Below are 19,517 nucleotides of genomic sequence, written 5' to 3'. Positions count from 1 at the left end.
GGTCAAATAAGGGGTGATTAGATTCTCACTTCTGAACAGCAGAGTAAAAAAATTCTATGGTACTTGAAGAAATAGACATATTTCTTACTTTCGAAAGCCAAATTCTAGTGTTTGAGAAAGAAATAGATTGTGAATTTCCCTATTTAATTTTAATGTAGTTTCATAAACAAATATAAACATCGTAATTACTTTTAAAGCCACATAGAATTAGGAGTTTACATTCCAGGCCCAATGTCATAAAATACTCTCCTAAAACAGAACCATGTGTGCTGCTAATATAACCAGCCAAGGCTTCCTGAAGAGGCGAGCCTGGCAGACCCTGGTCTAAGCGCTCCCAGGGCTTAATGCTCCGCAGCCTCACAGCCAAGCCTCAGGTGGGCACAGAGTAGTGAACTGCTCTCCCGCTGGGCTGACCACACTGGGCTGCACAGGCAGGTGCACTGCAGTGAACCCAGCAGGCCCCTGGACCACAGCCCTCACCCTCCCCCACAGTCCCTGGCCTTGCTCAGGCTTACCTGCTTGGTCTTCCCAAGAGGGACAGGAATGACAGGAAGCTCCTTGCCTGTGGCCCACCTTGACCGCACTGGCTCCTTGTTCTCCTACCTCTTCGATGAGAGTTCTCAGTGTCAGCTTTAGTCACTGACCCCACCTCTGCCCACTCCTCAGACATTCCTTGCTCCTAAGAGTGCAGTCCTGGGCCAGCTTCTCGTTCAGTGGCCTATTTCTGAGTGATCTCATTCGCCACCAGAGTTTTCCTTCCTGCCCATAGCTCATGCCTCACCATTTTTGTTTTCTCTCTCAGAGCCTTCTTAGTGGCTCTAGACCATCTGTCCTATGGCCAGACACAACACAGACACATCAAAGCCAACACATCCAAACCAGACCCAACATCTCCCCCTGTGGACCCGCTTCTCCCCAGGTTGGGTGGTGGCAGCTCATCCACCCCTTGAAAAAACAACTGGGGACAGGTGCTACACATCACCCTTGTGGCTGCCCCACAAACAGGGAATGTCCAGCTCTGATCATTGGGCCATCAGGATTGACTGCTTGAGGACCACCTGACTTCTGACACACTTCCCTTCTGCTGCACGCGCCTCCCAGTCCTCACCCCTCCTCACCACAGGATACTCTTCCCAAAAGTCATCTTGATCATGTTCTCTCTCTGCTTAACGCATTGCAAGGACCATTGATAGCCTTAGGATGAAGTCCAACTGCTGACTCCAGTAGATACTCCATGATCATGTATCCATGATTATCCTCCTGCCTTAGGTGCTTCCACTTAGCCACTCCCTGTTCTCACCTCCCACCTTCCTGGATGACCTCCATTCCCTCAACTTACTCCCTCCCTTTACCTCTGAGACTCTCGCGTGCTGTTCCCTTGCCCCCCTGCACGGGCTGGGCATGTTCTCTTCCAGCAAAGTTTCTGTAATCCCCATTTCCCAAACCCAAGGGTGGGTGAGGTGCCTTTCTGGAACCCACCACTCTGTGCTTACCTAGGTCACAACTACGATCATACTGCATTAATCTACTTGGTTGTCATTCTCCTCCATTAGACCATGGTAAAAATCAGATTTGAATCCTAATCTGCTTGGTTCCTATTTTTGTTCTGTCTCCCTGGTACCTGCCTCTCACCAAAGCATTTGCTCATTTCCTGGAAGCCACGTGAATCTGGGTCAATTCCTTTGCTCTTGTATCTGAGAAAATACATGCTCATCCCAGGGTATCTACAGAGTAAACAGTAGGTGCCAATAAAACCATGCACACCCAGCTCACTGTTCTGTTTCCACTGGCTTGATTTTAGCTTCCTGAACATGAGCAAAATGTAGTGGGTTCATTTGTTTATAGTGTACTCTCAAATAGTGTAAGGTGATTATAAAAAGAGTACATATTTATTAAAAAATCTGACATATACAGGGATGCCTGCCTGGTTGGCTCAGTCAGTTGGGCATCTGCCTTCGGCTCAGGTCATGATCCCGGGGTCCTGGGTTCGAGCCCCGCATCAGGCTTGCTCAGCAGGGGAGCCTGCTTCTCTCTCTGCCTGCCACTCCCCTGCTTGTGCTCTCTCACTCTCTCTCTTTCTCTCTGACAAATAACTAAATAGAATCTTTAAAAAAATCTGACAAATACGAAGGAGAAAGCAAAAATCACCCATAACTCTAATTAAATTTTAAAAATGTTTTGTGATTAGGCCACACAAAGTTATCTATTATTCAAATTGTGACTTATTAAAATTTTTGTTGTGTTTGTAAATATAGTTATGAGTAGTCTATTCAATATTTTTGCCTGTCCATCCAACTTGATAACTTTTCTGTTGATTCGCAATCCAAAGTTAAAGAAAAGGTGGATTTAGGGGCTTTCCAGGCTTTGTGGATAGTTTCTTATGTAACAAAAGGAAAGATGCTCACTTTGTTGGATGTGAGGACACCATCAGAGAATAACTTACTTGCAGACATTTGGGGGATTGGCGAAGGGGAACTTCTGACTCCACCTACTGCTGGCTTCTGTGTTTCAAGATTTTCTTGCAACCTAGACTAAAAGAATGTATAGTAAATGCCCACAAATCAGAGAATGGCCTCCAAATACAAGTCAGACATACTAGGAATAAGAAAATTATGTTTTTATCTATTATTACTTATTTTAGCTTTAAAAGGAGAAAAAAAAACTTGGTTTATTTCTTTGTAAATGTTCATGTTTATTGTACACTTTTGTCTAATTAAACTATGAGTTTTTTTGTATAGAGATCAGAAAATGTAAGTGTGAGAGATTTGTAAGTGATTTCTTTCAGATAAATAAGAAAATAAAGTATGCATACTAACTCTTTGATAATGGTGTAATGATACTTCTAATTAAGAGTTGCCTAGGCATTTATTTATAGAAACTCTTTTGTCAGGTTAATACTGGGACACTGCACTCATTTTGTCAGAGTCCCAAAGAGAGAAGTTAAATGACTTCTCCAAGGGTGAACAGATCAAGAATTAGAAACCTCAACACTTTTTTTTTTGAGTTTTATTTATTTATTTGACAGAGAGAGATAGCGAGAGCAGGAACACAAGCAGGGGAGGTGGAAGAGGGAGAAGCAAGCTTCCCGCCTGAGCAGGGAGCCCGACATGGGTCTCGATCCCAGGACCCTACGATCATGACCTGAACTGAAGGCAGACGTTTAACGACTGAGCCACCCAGGCGCCCCAGAAAGCTCAACACTTTTTTTAAGAACTTTTTTAATATATATATATTTTTAAAGATTTTATTTATTTATTTGACAGAGAGAGACACAGCGAGAGAGGGAACACAAGCAGGGGGAGTGGGAGAGGGAGAAACAGCCTCCCCGTGGAGCAGGGAGCCCAATGCAGGGCTCGATCCCAGTACCCTGGGATCATGACCTGAGTCAAAGGCAGTCGCTTAACAACTGAGCCGCCCAGGCGCCCCTAACATTTTATTTTTAAGTAATCTCTACACCTAACATGGGGCTTGGACTCAGAACCCTGAGGTCAAGAGTCAAATGCTCTGGGTGCCTGGGTGGCTCAGTCAATTAAGCGTCTGCCTTCAGCTCAGATCATGATCCCAGGGTCCTGGGATCGACTCCCACATCGGACTCCCTGCAGGTAGTCTGCTTCTCCCTCTGACTCTCCCCGCTCTCATGCTCTCTCTCTGTAATAAATAAATAAAATCTTTAAAAAAAAAAAAAAGAGTCATATGCTCTACCCACTGAGCCAGCCAGGCGCCCCAAACCTCAACATTTTTTAAAACCTTTTTTATTTGATTAAAAAAAAAGCACAGAACATGAAAGTTACCATCTCAACTATTTTTAAGTCTGCAGGTCAGTAGTGTTAAGTATATTCATATTGTTGTGCAACAAATCTCCAGAACTTTCTCATCTTAGAAAACTGAAACTCTGTACCCATTAAACACCAACTCCTCATTTCCCTTCCCCACAGCCCCTGGCCAACACTACTCTGCTCTTTGTTTCTTGGCATTTAACAACTTGGATACCTCATATGAGTGGAATGATACAGTGTATGTCCTTCCCTGACTGGCTTATTTTGCTTAGCATACCGTCCTTGAGGTTCATCCATGTTTCAGCATGTGATGTAAGTTGGTTTTTTTTTAATTTTTAAAGGCAGCATAATATTCCATTATAAGGATATGCCAAATTTTGGCAGGAAGGACCAAGAACAATTAGAAAGGGCTTCCTGCAAGAGATGCTACCTGAACAGAGTCACAAAAGTGGGCATTAGTAGACTAAGGGCAAACTCAAGGCACTTTTCCAGACAATCTGGATGTGAAATATGAACATTTCCTAAACCAATAGTTTCCAAGCTTTTTCTTGGTGGGTAGGCTAAAGACTAATGTATAAAACAGATTATATATGCAGTTTCTCCTAATGGGGAGAAGAAAGGCAGAAACCTTGGTTTCCCTCTTCTGCCTCACTCCTGTCATTGACCAAGGACCTGTTCACCCTCACGATCACACCAGGGTAGTGGGTACTGAATAGAAGGGGGCACGGGGCGGGGGGGGGGCTCCCTTGGTTCTGCAAAGCCATGTTTCTCGAGCAGCACGCTGGTTACGCAGGTGTGTTCAATCTGATAAAATTCATCAAGCTGCGGGACGCCTGGGTGGCTCAGTCGGTTGGGCGGCTGCCTTCGGCCCGGGTCGTGATCCCGGGGTCCTGGAATCGAGTCCCACATCGGGCTCCTTGCTCAGCAGGGAACCTGCTTCTCCCTCTCTCTCCCTCTGCTTGTGCTCTCTCTGTCAAATAAATACAATCTTAAAAAAAAAAAAAAAAATTCATCAAGCTGCACCTTGAAGACATTATGATCAATGAAATAAGCTAGGCACAAAAAAATAGTATATGACTTATACCTATAGTAGTCAAATTCAGAGAGACAGAAAGTAGAATGTTGGCTGTGTAGGACTAGGGGGAGGGGAGATGGGAAGTTAGTGTTGAATGGGTATGGGGTTTCATCTGGGGAAGAGGAAAAGCTTCTGGAGGTGGACAGTGGTGGTGGTTGCCCAACAATGTGACTGCACTTAAGGCCACTGAACTGTAGACCTAAAGATGGTTAAAATGGTAAATTTTGTGCCATTATACTTTCATTACAATTTTCTTGAGAGAGAAAAATTAACCCAGCTACATATTTATGATTTGTATGCTTCCCTACATATAAAATTTTTTTAACCTAATCAAATCATAGTTTTAATTGTTACTCTCTGGAAACTTTTGAAGCATGGTGTTTTTCCATTAGTTGACTGGCAAATATTCCCATCTCACGAAGGACTTAAGGATAGTTCCTGCTTTTTCATCTCCTCTCCCAAATAAAAAAACCCGGGATTTGACAACCTTGGTGACTCCCTTACTGCTATTTCCTGAAATTTGTCGGTGGCTATTTATGCTTCTCTTTAGATTTCCCCTCTTCCCAAATGGTCTGGCTGGCAGGCATGCCCTCCAGTAATGAGGAGACTGAGTGCTCACCCGGGTTTCCTCCCGGTGAGGGGACCCTGGGGTTAGACTGTCATCTAATGGTGTCCAGGGCCAAGCTTTCAAAGATTCTGTGATTATCAGGAAACCTTCTTCAGCTGAATGATTTTTTTTTAACTTCCTTGTCAGCAGAAATAATTCTCTTAAAATAAATTGTTCACTTTGGGCATGGAAATCAAGGGGAAAATGTTAGAAGATATTTATTTAAGATATTACTGGTGATTTATCATTATGATTTACTTAAGAAAACATTCATGAGCCGCTTCTTGAAAAGAAAGATCACTTGCTCTTAAACAACGTGAGTTTTGGTGAAGGTTCATAATTACGTAACAAGTACACTAACTATAGAGAATTATTTATTTAGATAAAACTTAGATTTGCTACAATCATGTTCTGAAACAGCACTATCCAAACCAGTTTTAATTTGGGGGCACTGTGTGTGTGCGTGTGTGTTCTGAATTCTCTTTGTTGATAAAAAATAGGGAAAATTAATCGTAGATTGTTTAAAGCCCTATTTACTTAAATGTTGACTTGGCCATTTCTTAACTGTATGTCAAAAAATAGCCAGGAAATTAAAAACCCAGACTGTTTAAAAATGGACTCCCTTTGTAGTGCGCATTTGGTAAAACAGTATTTTTGTGGCTTTTATCTTAGACTTAATTTTTATGATGTTTAAAAATATTTGCCATGCTGACAAAGTAGCATATGTGCTTTCTGATTTTAATATTAAAATAAATCCACAGACTATTACTGTGTCACTATGGATGTCCTGAAACCATAAAAACTATTCAGGCTTACAAACCACCTACGAAAGCTACATTTTTATATGGTATATAAAATTACTCTTTATTTTTAAGTTGAATGATCATGCATTGAGAAGACCTACACTGTTTATCTCTCTAACTGAATGTACTTAAGTGATCTCTAAAAAGTTTAAAGGTTTAGCCAAACAATATTTTGTGTACATTATTTTCCTCTGGCTTTATCGGATGTGCCGATATATTAACAATAATATAAACATAGTCCTATCTAACATTTACTGAGCATTTCCTTTTTTCCAGGCACTATTCCTGCACTATACACATCTTCACATTGGCCCTGTTGAATAGTACTATTTCTTAAATTTTTATTATTGAGGTATAATTGACATGAGATGGTTCTATCTGAAGCAAAAAGCTAATGTATGATAAAGATAAAATGCTAAATAGACGTCTCCTAAATTTCATAATAGCTATGTAAGAGGCAGATAACACCAGCAGAGGTTGAACACCTGCGGGGCCCGTGAAGGAGGACATCTTTGTCCTTTCCTGCATGGCATGACGGTTCCATGTCTGGCCAACAGCACATCCGCACGCATTTAGATGCAAAGCCTATGAAACCACAGGACCATCACTGGCTTGGAGACGGGGTCAGCACCTCTCCCCTCCACACCCTACAGCCCTCTTTTGAGGAGCTTTTATGGGCAAGATTCCACCAACTACGTAGAGAGCCCTGAGCTCCACCCAGAGAGATAAAAGAGTATGGCCAAAAAATCTGGTACAAACTGGAGTCTACCCAATCTTCAGTGAAAAATAACTTTGAAGCTGAACTTTAATCTTTCACCACTTCAGTGAAGTAGAATTTAGACAGAACATCTCAGGATTTCCTGACTTTACCTTTTACTCTGAAGGAGACTGCTCCATGGTACTGCTAAACGGATCAACTATCTTTAATTAAACCCTTGAACTGTCTTGGCTTTTGAAAATTTGCTGGAGGGAAATATCCAAAGTTTAGTTCATTTTCAGAGACTAACCTAATATCACTATGTTTATCTGTGGAAGATTCTAGCAAATAGCTAAAGCCAGGATGAGTGGGGTAATGTCTACCTCTTAGGTTTTTGGTGAGGGGTAAATGATATAATGAATATATTTGAAAAGCTGAACACAGTGCTACCATAAACCTCTATAAGAGAACCTGTCTGTTAAAATACACTTTAAAAGAGCATGTTTTAAACATTTATGAAGCTTTTCCCATGAGAAAGTTCTTCACTTTATTATTAGTTTTTTGTTTGCTCATTTTAATCTGTAGGTTCTATGTATGCATATTAAAACTACAGATCAGGGACGCCCGGGTGGCTCAGTCAATTAAGCGTCTGCCTTCGGCTCAGGTCATGATCCCAGGGTCCTGGGATCGAGCCCCACATCAGGCTCCTTGCCCAGCAGGGAGCCTGCTTCTCCCTCTCCCTCTGCTCCCCCTGCTTGTGCTCGCTCTCTCTCTGACAAATAAATAAAAATCTTTAAAAAAAATAAATAAAATAAATCTACAGATCAACATTCATACAAGGACTCAGCTGAAAACACTACTGGAATTCTAGAGCCCTCACAATTCAAATTGAAACTTCTTCTTCATTTCCTTTTTTTTTTTTTTTGAAAAGATTTATTTATTTATTCTGGAGAGAGAGAGAGTGCACAGGGAGAGGGGCAGAGGGAGAGAGAGAATCCCAAGCAGACTCCCCACTGAGCTCAGAGCCCAATGCAGGACTTGATTTCACAACACTGAGATCATGACCTGAGCCGAAGTCAAGAATCGGATGCTTAACAGACTGAGCCCCCCCAGACACCCCATTCCTCGTCTCCTTTTGAATCAAACTCTAGTAAGGAAAAAACAAACCTTTATTTGCCATGAAAATTTTCCTATTTGCATAAATATTATGTTATATTGAGTTATACTTAAATATAACTTATTATATAGTTGGGTTACTGAAGGAATTGGAATTATTAGCAACAAGACTAAACAAAGACTGGGGACTAGGAATGGGAGTGGAATCTATTTTGCTCTTACAGGGCTTCCAGGGGCTAAAGAATCTGCAAACAACTCATACTAGTAAATTCTAGAACTCTATGCTAATCAACAGCAAAAGTTCATATTGCAGTTTTACAATATGCTCCACACTAAATATAGTCTAGTCTACATAGTCAGTGATATAACACAGCCTATGCAGAGGAAACGTACAGTCTGCTTATTATACAAACATTCTAGTTTTCATACGGTTCTACTTATATGAGGATCTCCAGAGCTGTCAACACACAAAGGCATATTATTGCCACGATTTCTTAACTCTGTGTTAATAATAAAACAGCACCAGCAGCTTTTCTGTCCCTCACAGGCCACCATAGTTCGACAGTCAGTAAAGACCACATTTTATTTTATTTTATTTTATTTTATTTTTAAAGATTTTATTTATTTGACAGAGAGAGACACAGCGAGAGAGGGAACACAGCAGGGGGAGTAGAAGAGGGAGAAGCAGGCTTCCCACTGTGCAGGGAGCACGATGCGGGGCCCGATCCCAGGACCCTGGGATCATGACCTGAGCCGAAGGCAGACGCTTAATGACTGAGCCATCCAGGTGCCCCAAGACCACATTTTAAAACAGTGGCAAGATTCAATTTCATATTCACCTAAATACCTACAATTTAAATGTCAAACAATGCCAACTGTTATCAAATTGAGATCTTTAATACACTGTTTATAAGAAAGAAAAACATTTGGCAATATCTAATAAACCTTAAGGCAGGCATTCAGACCCCAGGTACTATGCTTCTAGGTATTTACCCAACAAACACTAAAAAACATGCCTCAGGAGACATAGACAAAAACATTCAAGGTGGCATTTTTTGTCATAGCAAAGTGCTGGAAATGGCCCCAAATATCCACTGACAAGAGAATGAATCAACGACTTAGTACACAATACTCGGACCACTTTGAGTACCATACAAAGGTTGGAATTGGTTAAAATTTATGTGCTAGTGTTTCCTGTTTCTAATTGGATAATTCTGTTTTATCCAAGTTTATTAACTTAAAAGTTTCAGAATATTATGTACAACAAGAAACACCAAACACCATCAAGAACATGAAAACTCAGCCCACAGATGGGAGAAAATATTTGCAAATCACTTATTTTAGAAAGGACTTATATCTAAAATATATAAAGAATTCTTATACTTAAATCATAAAAAGACAAGTAATTCAGTTTTTAAAATGGGCAAAGGATCTGAACAAATATTTCTCAAAAAAAGATACACAAATAGCCAACAAGCACATGAAAAGATGTCATAGCTAAATGTCAACATTCTTAGTCATTAGGAAAATGCAAATCAAAACCAGTTCACACCACCCATTAGGATGGCCTTAATCAAAAAGTCAGACAATAACAAGGGTTGACAAGGATATGGAGTCACTGAAACCCTCACACACTGCTGGTGGGAATGTCAAATGATGCAGCTTCTCTGGGAAATAGTCTGGCAGCTCCTCAAAAGACTGAGTATAGAGTTACAATATGACCCAACAATTCTGCTCTAGGTACATACCAACCCCCCAAATTGAAATGTGTTCACACAAAAACTTGTACAGAAGTGTTCATTATTTTTTTTTTAAGATTTTATTTATTTATTTGAGAGAGAGAGAAAACACATGAGCAAGGGGGGTTGCAGAGGGAGAAACAGACTCCCCGCTGAGCAGGGAGCCCAATGCGGGGCTCAATCCTGGGACTCCAGGATCCTGACCTGAGCCGAAGGCAGATGCTTAACCAACTGAGCCACCGAGGCGCCCCCAGAAATGTTCATTAGCAGCATTATTCATAATAGCCAAAAAGTGGAAACAACCCAGATATCCATTGATAAATAAATAAATAATAAATAAATAAATAATAAATAGTGATACATCCATAGAACAGAATAGCAGACAAGAGAAAGGAATGACATACCAATACCTGATACAACATGGATGAATTATAAAGATATGTTAAATGAAAGAAGTCAGAAACAAAAGGTCACATATTATATAATGCCATTTATATGAAATGACTGCCATAGGCAAATCCATAGAGCTAGAAAGCAGATTGATGGTTGCTTGGTCTGGGAGGTTGGGGGGTGGTGGGGAGAAAGAGGTGTGGCTGCTAACTGGTGCAGGGTTTTTCGGAGGTGGGTAATGAAAGTGTTCTAAAACTAATTGTGGTGCAGTTCTGTGGAGACATTAAAAATGAATCAACTGGGCGCCTGGGTGGCTCAGTTGGTTGGGCGACTGCCTTCGGCTCAGGTCATGATCCCGGAGTCCTGGGATCGAGTCCCGCATCGGGCTCCCGGCTTGGCGGGGAGCCTGCTTCTCCCTCTGACCCTATCCCCTCTCATGCTGTATCTCTCTCTCTCTCTCTCAAATAAATAAATAAATAAAATCTTTAAAAAAAAAAAATGAATCCACTGTACTCTTGAAATAGATGAATTGTATGGTATGTGAACTACAACTCAAGAAAACTTATCCAAAAGATTAGGTGCATTATAACACCATGTATATTCAAATTTTAAAATATGCAAAGCAGTAGTACATATTGTACATACAAACATGTTTGCAAACATGCAGGCAAGGGTATCCAAAACATTGAAAAACTCATACTGACTCATCAAGAAGAGATACCAGCCTTTACACAGCCGTGAGTAATCGATCCTGCACGCAGGGGGAAGGTAAACACCAGAGTTCAGACAACAATCATCCCCGTGCAGAGAGAGGAGGAGGTCAGAGAGGAAACCGAGTGATCCTCACTCTTTCTTTAAAAGAAAACTGTGGGAGCACCTGGGTGGCTCGGATGGTTAAGTGACCGACTCCTGGGTCCAGCTCAGGTCACGATCTCCTGGGTTGTGAGATCGAGCCCCAAGTTAGGCTCCACGCTGAGCGGGGAGTCTGCTGGACATTGTCTCCCTCTGCCCCCCAACCCTGCTCCCCATGCCTTCACACGCGTGCTCTTTCTCTCCCTCTCAAATGAATAAATAAATCTTTTTAAAAATATATAAATAAACTCTGAAGTCAGTATCACGAAATGTTCAGATGTCATCAAAGGTGGTTGGTGAGTACATGAACGTTTATTGTATGATTCCCTGTATTTTTCTAGATGCTTGAAACATTTCATAGCTTAAAAAATTCTACATTTCTAGGCGCATCTCATTAAAGACCATGATGCATGCCTCCCAGCAGCACTGTTCATTGTTGGTTGTTAAACATACCCAGAACTCTGCCGAGTCCTGGCCAAAAAAACCTGCCCGTTTCCACAAAAGCAAGGACCAGAGAGAAGGATCGTCATGCATAAATGAGGAAGAAAATCTCTCTGGCACATGACTCGGAGCTATTGGTGTCCAGGTCGACTGCAACAGGGTTTCGCTGCAATAGCAGAGTTATCAGTAAGCACAAAGCAGAGGGCACTGCCCCCCCACCCCACCCCCCGCCAAAAGCCAGCCTGGGCCAACGCTCCTTAAGTAGCCCAGCCCATAGCAAAGTCCACGACCTGCCAAAAACTTCCTGACCTGGAAGCAGAAGGTTTAAGAGCATTTCTGGTAACAGTTGTATTAAACTCCTGATTTCTGGGAGCAGGTTGCTAAAAGTTCTCAAATTTCTGGCATAGGTTGCCATTTGAAAGACCTCGTCACATATTTAGTAACCTCACTGCAGTATTCCAAAGCCAAGAGGACCAAACAAATTTAGAAAAAGAAAAGAAAAAAAAAGTTTTCCTCGTCCTTTTCGACACATGGGTAGTACCAGGGTTTAATGGCTTTTTAAATTTTTATAATTTCATCCAAGGGCTGTGTCATAACCACTCAGAGCAAATTCAGCCGAAATATGTGGAAGGTAATTACTAGATATCAAAAGGAAGTTCTTCCCATCGCATTCACCCAGATTTTGCTCTTCTGTTGCAGTCCCCTCGCTGTCCTCGTCCAAGAAGAGCCCAGGGATTCAAAAACGTAAAGGAGAATGAGATGATGGGCCACCACGAATAAATTGTGTTGTCCGTGGTGTTAATATTACTTTCAGGACTTTTCTCCTCCTATACTTCCCCTGCTATAAGAAGTTCCAGGCGTCTGCCTACATTACATACATGTTTGGAGAGTTAATCCCTTTCCCCATGTGACTCATGATCCTGCAAGTCCTTCCAGAGGGGATAAAAATACAATGGATTACAGCACTGCAGTGTCGGCAATTCCCAAGGAAGAAGTGGCTTTAGACATTTATATACTGAGCTTGGCGACCGAGTGCCAGTGAGTGTGTCCGAAAGCTGTTGGAAATCGGACAATTTGTGCTGCGGTGCAAGGACAGGAAGCATTGCGAGTTTCTGCAGCCGTGGTTGGCTTGAGATAATACCATTGTATAACCAGGCACAGCGACCGCTCCCACTGCTGAGAGCCCGGGCCTGGCGTCTGGCTCCTTGGCTGCGGGCCAGGCTGAGGTCCTGCCGTCTGAAGGCAGGGTGTGTGTCCCCTCCCGGGCGGTCCACACACACAGTGCCGGCCACACCTCACCTTCCAGAGGAAATCTGGCCAGAAAGCCAGACTTCATGACTTCTCCTTTATGAGCCTTACCCACCCCCAGTCCTTGCTGGGGGGGGGGGGGTTGTTTTCCACTTGGGTGCAGTGATGGTATTCACTGTGCACTCAGATGGGGATTTAAAGTCGCAGGCAGTAAATGAGCTGATGACAGGATTATTGGAAAGATACTGTATCTGGCTATGCCTAGCGGCCTCGGTGCTCAGCCCTGGGCCCGGCCTTCAGAGAGGCCCCTGCCCTCATCACTTAGACACACGGCCCTTCCCACAGAGCTCTTCCATTAGGCAGGAGCACTTACCAAGGACTATTTTAGACGTATTTAGCAGCAATATTGTTTGATTTTAACTGGACATTGTTCTAAATACACAAAAGAGTTCAAGGATGTGGCGCTGGGTTTTGTTCTCTACCCCCCCTTCCCCCCTCCCCAAACTGTCAGGTTTCTCTGGGAAAATGGGATGAAAATGTTTGGGGACATTTCCACAATAAAACACTCTAAAATATTTTTTTAAGATTTCCTTTCTAGTCATGTCAAGATTATAACTCAAATCTGCAAGAGTCAGGAAATTCCAAATTTATGTTGACACTTTCCCCTTAGAACCCTCACCAGATGATAAACAGTGTAAAAATTCTGTTCCAATTCAAATGTTCCAAATATGACATGGGGTTGCTATGTTCTTGTCATGAAAAGGTACTTCAGGGCGACAAAGAATAGGCCTTTTAAGAAGCAAAGAGAAGCTTTCGGGCAAATAATTTTTCCAATTTCTTAATATAGAAGGTGAAGTAATCATTTCAGATGGGTCAGCTCCTCGATTGCATTTTTGCCAACGGAAAGGAATTTAACTTCGTAATGGAAGCCAAGGAGACCGTGGTGGAATTTGTTCATGAAATCAGTGGTCCTCGAGGTGGGAATTTAAGTACTTGGTGTGGATGGGAGGGCTCTTCTGGGCGACTCCGGTGGGTGCACTCCCAAAGGCCCCACAGGCCCCAAGGGGAAGCTCCCCGGCAGCCGCCACGCTCCTCAGCGGGACAGGCTCAGCCCCGAACCCAGTGTGGCCCGCCACCAGCTGTGGGATGCGAGTAAATTATTGGGCACGTCTCAGATCTGGTTTCCCCATCTGTAAAATGCGGGAGGATCACAGCATCTACCTCATGGGTTGTCTGAGATTAGACGAGGTCATGCATGCTAGCTAGCATAAGACAGGGCCTCTAAAAACTTTCCTACAGTGAAAATAACAGCCATTTAGATAACAGTATTCGTGGTGTGAAGGAAAATAAGCATTATCGGCAGGAGTGTCAGGAGCGCATGCTTGGATACGCGTTAGGAGCAGAAAGAACTTGATGAGAAGAAAAATCTCAGGGACAGAGTTTCTAAAATATTAGAAACAGACATTTCTAGGGCCACCGAAATAACTAATTACACTGACAGAGGAACACAGTGACAAAAGCCAAATAGCAACGCGCTCCGTCCAGGGCCGGAAAGACCCAGGGGGCTGCAGGTAAGAAAACAAAAAGAAACAGCGCGTGGTGTCCGTCTGAGTCCTAATCAAAACCCGAAACACCGCGGGAGATGGGCCTTCTAGGATACGTGGAAAGTAGCAGGGGAAAGATCCGTGGGTTCTAGAAAACGGCGGGGAAGACCGCAGGAGAAGGCGAGCACATGCGCAGGGGGAGACCGGCTCCTGCCCCTCTTCACCCTCCTTGGCAAAGACTGTGATCCCTTGGCCGCAGGCGGGGGCTGGGGACCAGCGACGACATCAAGAGCGCTGACACCACGCGTCTGCCCCTGATGCAGTTAGGTGGCCCAGGGAAATCGGGTCGCTTTTGCAGACCACGTTATAATAAGGCAAGCTTGGAGGACTGGAAAAGGCAATTGCGTTGTCTCTGGTGTTAAAATAAGAAAAACAAAAACAAAAACCGGGTTCTGGCTCTTAAGTGGCTAGATCAGCTTCATTTTCATATCTGTAAGGACATTACATTTAAAAGTCATCTATCAGTATGGACCCAAGAAGACTGTGGGAAGAGGAAACCATTCCAGACCAATTTCATTTCCGTCCACGATAGACAGTGAGGCCCTGTAATAAAGGCAGAACAATGGATGTGAAATCTGAGGAAGCGTGCGCCACCAGCTGCTCGCAGGCGGGGGCGGGCAGGCTGTGTGGGAGCCCGGAGCCCGCCGCCCCGGCTACCTCCGCCCCGGCCGCCTCGGCCCCGGCCCGGGCCTTTCGACTCGCCACCTGCCACCTGGGGCAGCTTCGGCCCTGCGCTCCCTCACCTAGTGCTGTTTGCTTTTAGATTTCCAGCCCGCATCTGTTGTTCTCTGGGTTTAGGTGGCAGTAAAGATTCGGTGGAGAGAAGAGCATAGGATCTGGAGTCAGAACAATAATGGATGGATGGCCATGTCATTTACTGGTTGGGGGGACTTGGGCAGATCCCTGAGCCCCTCTGAGATAGCCTCTCTTACGCAGTGGGGGTCAAAGGACCACCGTTGCACAATTACTGTGAGGATCACAAATCAAGGACTGCCATAATTCATGGTTCAGTCAATGTTGTATGTATTCCTAATTTCTGATCTCACATCTTTTCAGGCTCTGGGCTTTATCTGGATCCTAGACCCTTACTGAAAGGTATGTTTATGCTTGGAAAATCGGTCTAATAATTCACTTCATCTAGGTGTTTGATTCTCTCCACAGGACCCCGCCATTCCTGGATTTTAGTTTGGATCAGGAAAGCAAACCATGTTGCAGAGGCCCCGGAATGTCAGTTAGCAAAAGGAAACACATCTTTCATTCAGCCAGCCACCCCCTGCAACGACCTTTCTTCCCTTTCTCTCTACCTTCTTCATCTCCTCTCTCTCTCTTTTCTCCCCCTTTTCCCCTTTTTTTCTTTCCTAGGCTTTGATCTTGACAATGAGAAGATTCACAGAGTCTACAGATCTGTACCTGAGACCACGATTATTTTCAAGACTGATTGTTCAAATGACAACAGTATTTCAACAACGACCCGAGTCCCAAAGAGTTCAAGCCTCTCTCCCTTTCTGCTCCTGTTGCCACCACGGCAGCAAAAGAGAAGCCCAGCGCCTGTGCCCCTTGGCGTCTGACCCCAGGCTGACTTGGCCACACTGCCATTTGCCTCCTTCATGCTGATACACCTGGATGTCTGCAGAGCTGGTAAATATTTGCCCACACAGGAGAGAGCAAATGGCGGTTTCTGCACAAGGGAGGTGATGAGGCAGCTCGTCCCCCTGGGTCAATAGTGCGAAACCAACAATGGCAATGTGCAATGGTGACACGCTATCTGTTAGCTTCAGAGACGGGAGCTACCGATGGCCGTGACCTCCAGACTCCACGGCTGCAACCTTCCAAGCAGCAAGAGCAGAGGTCTGTTCTCTGCCCTGGATGTCAGCTCTTCACTGCACTCTGTTGCTCTCCACCCCCTGGCACAGCTGAACTTCAAGACATTTCAACTTTCCCCAGAGGGTTTAGAAATTAATTGTGTCCATTGCGGGGCGCCTGGCTGGTTCAGTCCATAGAGCATGCAACTTTTGATCCCTGGGCTGTGAGTTCGAGCCCCACTTTGGGTGTAGAGATTACCTAAAAATAAAATCTTTAAAAATAATAATAAAATAAATGTGCCAGTTGCTTTCTCATTATTCTGTCTGCTGGTTACCTCCATCTCATGACTCTGCTAGAAGAGAAAGGAGCCGGGGTAGAAGAGAGGCTCACATGGGGTTATAAGGAAGCAAACACACCAAGGAAGAAGCAGGACAGGACTGCTGGCAAATGCCAGGAGTGTACAACACAAAGTTTAGGAAACTGCCCCAAAATTATATGTCTAAGATGGGGGGTGGGGACGGGGGTACTTTGCTACTGAAGAACAGAGAAACCAGTCCAGCCTCCTTGATTAACTACTTAGATTTCTGTGCGTCTATCCCTTTCAGTTTGGTAAACAGAGTCTCAAAATATAAATGCAATTGACAGATTGAACTTTCAGCGCATCGAAGAGGATTACTCACCCTTTCAGGCATATGAAGCTTTTCAGGATATTACCAATGTTAGTTTATAGTAAATGACTTCTGACAGATTGGGGTAAAAGGTATACAAGAGTTCTTTTTGTACTAAGACATTTTCTCTAAGTTTGCCATTATTTTGCCATAAAAAATTTAAAATAACAACAACAACAACAACAAAGTCTACACTTCCAAAGAAGCCTATCTATGGATTCTGAAAAACTACCAGCACAGCTAGATAGCGAGTCATAACACAGGTGAATAATCAGCATGATGCAGAAGTGACACCTTTGTCCTTTGAACATTCATTCAGTGAATAATTATGGAGCTCCACTGGGAGCCAGGTGTTTCTCTGGTGCTGGGGATGTGGCTATGAGTAAGAGAGAAAGGGAGAAACAAACGCAAGTCTGCAAGACCCACAGTGGGATACACTCTGAGTTCAGTTGGGGATTTGTGCAACACCAAGTGAGCAGAGGGGAGGCAAGGAAACTCTATAGGCACCTGGGCTCTGGGAAGCACTGCCGTCAGAGTAAGTCCTTTTGGTGGAAAGAATGAGCTGTGGGAAGATCCAGAGTGAGCATCCAGCCTAGGAGGACAGTACATGCACTTACTAGGCAGGGACCAGCTTAGGGACTAGATGAATAGCCAGAAGGCTAGTTGATTAATTAATGCATTGGTTAATTAATGAAAGAGTCCTAAAAAATATATCCAGTTAGATCCCATCATTAAATAAACATTCACAGGGAGTTTGTACATGGGGAGAGATCATTCAATGTCTTCTAAAACCTCATTCTCTATTTCCTGCTTCAGCGTCCCCAAGGAGGTCTTCCTTGTTGGGCTTCCAGTCGTTGGGTTGTGTAAGGAACCACCCAATTCTCATCCATAGTGAAGATCAAACAAGAATTAAATGAGCAAACAATAAATACGGTATTGATTTAACCCAACCACATGAGGTTAATTCTGACAGTGTCTTTTACTGGTTGGTGACATGGTTTCATGGAATGAACTTAAATTTCATCATACCCTCATTGGGCAAGCAGAGTTCACTTGCCCAAGTGTTGTTAATTAGTGATCTAGAATTGCCAGACAGGTAGGAGGAGCCAACCTTCAGCAGAATTTAGGAGCAGTAGGGTACAAAGTGACCATATCTTGATTGACACTGTCTTCAAAGGTCTACTAATCCCAGTATCTATGTGAATTGTTCTATGACACAAGTCGAGTTACCAACTGGGCTTGATGTTGATGGAAAATACTCTAGAACAAATAGCACTGAGATTTCTTGCTTATCACTCTAAGATTAGCATTTGCCGATAGGCCCCTTAAAACCACCCTATTTCTTTCATGACGGAGTTAAATCGACACTGGAGGAGTAGGGAGAAGGGAACGTTGCCTCTGTGAATCACGTGTCTGTGGACTTCCGTTGTTCCTGGGTTAGGCTAAGTTTGACTGTCACAGTCTAAAATTGGGACCCACAGAATCAGTCTTTCTATATGGACTTTTCAAAAAGCGAGTTACATTTTATTAATGATTAAAATATTCAGGAAAGTTCAATGTAGACATGAAATACATTTTTAGGGAAATTGAACAAATGAGCACTTGCTTCTCAGCAAATCTGTGATTCTTACTCCCACCAAAGCTGTGAGAGGACCACCTTAGTCCACATCTGAGCCTTGACAAAAAGAGGTGCCTTGTGTTTATAATGAATTCTACTCTCCTATTGTAGACATGATAATTGCCAATCATATTTTCTGCACACCAGGGTTCTAACTGGGGAGTAGAGAATACAGTGAGCATCGCCCTGCTAACGTTGGGGCAGGTATGGCTTCTTCCCTGGCTTCCACTTTAGAACAAGGGAGGACAAGAAGAGAAGACTCCTCACGGAGACAATAAGGAAGCTGGGCTGATTTGGGAGACAGCTTTGCAAGGTTCTAGAAGGGCAGAGAACTAAAAGCTACTGTCCCGAGACCAGACAAACCTGCTTCTCTTTCTCCCTCCTCACAGGAAAAGGGACAAGGAAGAGAGCAGAGAAGGGGAGTAGGGAGAAAGAAAGAGAGGTGTTCTTGGCCTCAATCACGGGGCATATGCCATGCCATGCTGCAGCAGAACATGCCTATGAAGCATGAAGGGTCACTTTTATGATTAAGTGAAACGCTGCCAATTTCTTCCTTCTTTGTGGTTTATCAGACATGTTGGCTAGTCATATGTTCATAGTTCTAAACCTAGAGAGAACTTAGGAAATCCACATGAAAATAACTTCTCTGACTGGATCTGTGAGAATATAAATGAGTAGGGCATGATGGGGGACAAGAAGAGGAAAGGAGAATATGGGCATAGTTCAAATAAGAAATGCATGCCTGCTTTAAGACAATAATTTAAAACTGGAAAAGAGAATATATATGAAATAGTCACAAAGGATTACCAGAATTTCATGTTCATGTTCAAAGGCCAGTCATTGAGTTAACAATGAGAGTGATGAGGGAAGTGAAGGCCGTTTTGGAAAACTTCCCTTTCCCAGGTGATGGTTCAGAGTTGCCCTCCTGAATTTTGTCAGCCGTTCTGTGAGCGTGGGTAAGTGATGACTTCTTTCTTGCATTCTTTCTCTTAGCATCGTGAAACTCCCTGACCCTCTCTGCTCTGGTTTAATAGTGAGATCCATGGCATTGCTGCAACTTGAGGAGAGAAAAAGGAGTCC

General features: G+C 43.4%; 1 long non-coding RNA gene across 1 annotated transcript in view; it reads left to right on the top strand.

Moving 5' to 3' along the window:
- The window catches only part of LOC145720901 (uncharacterized), a 70,107-nt gene extending 53,657 nt beyond the window's left edge, over positions 1–16,450 (top strand). Inside the window, exon 2 of the long non-coding RNA XR_014144172.1 lies at positions 15,510–16,450. This is a non-coding gene — a long non-coding RNA (uncharacterized LOC145720901). The remainder of the gene's footprint in view (positions 1–15,509) is intronic.
- Positions 16,451–19,517: the final 3,067 nt, after the last annotated feature.

This window comes from Leptonychotes weddellii, chromosome 4, assembly GCF_054177405.1.
Source record: "Leptonychotes weddellii isolate Sample4059 chromosome 4, ASM5417740v2, whole genome shotgun sequence".
NCBI classification, from domain to species: Eukaryota; Metazoa; Chordata; class Mammalia; order Carnivora; family Phocidae; genus Leptonychotes; species Leptonychotes weddellii.
This window is presented reverse-complemented; position numbering and strand designations above follow the sequence as displayed.